The sequence below is a fragment of the Pyrgilauda ruficollis genome, unplaced genomic scaffold, assembly GCF_017590135.1.
Source record: "Pyrgilauda ruficollis isolate IOZ18807 unplaced genomic scaffold, ASM1759013v1 scaffold49, whole genome shotgun sequence".
NCBI classification, from domain to species: domain Eukaryota; kingdom Metazoa; phylum Chordata; class Aves; order Passeriformes; family Passeridae; genus Pyrgilauda; species Pyrgilauda ruficollis.
The window spans coordinates 2,746,459-2,747,021 of record NW_024526488.1 but is presented as its reverse complement, the minus strand read 5'-3'; positions in this window follow the sequence as shown (position 1 = coordinate 2,747,021).

Sequence of the window (563 nt, the reverse complement as noted above, 5' to 3'; positions counted from 1 at the left end):
TATCATTTCTCATGTGATACTGGACTGCTTTAACATCATCTGTGTTTATTTAATGAGGAATATGACCAAATACATTCCCTTTGCTGTGGGTAGTTAGTGATCTTCTATAAGAACCAGTGAGTGACCCCTTAGTCACTGTACTTTTGCCTGCTTTTTATTTTGGTTGTTTGCAACATATACTCTGAATTATATGTGTAGAGAAGTTCATTTTTACACACAATTAACATGAATTTGTTTTCTAACTAAGCATGCAACACAAAAGGAATTGCAAAATAATTTATTTGTACAACTTTTAGATATCAAAAGACATAACCTTACATGATCATGGAAGGGCTAAATATGGGAAAAAAAAGTGTGATGTAAAAACGAGCAGACCACAGGGAAAGGAATGTGTCGATCTAAATTGCCAGGCATTTGTTTATTTATTCATTTAGCAAGGTTGAGAGGGGGTTTAAAAAAAAGAAACTTGTGTGTTGCAAGAGGTTTAGGGGAAGTGACTGCTGAAATCAGAGTATAAATGTTTTGCAAGGTCAGTTCATGGACTAGTTAAGTAAAAAAGCAGT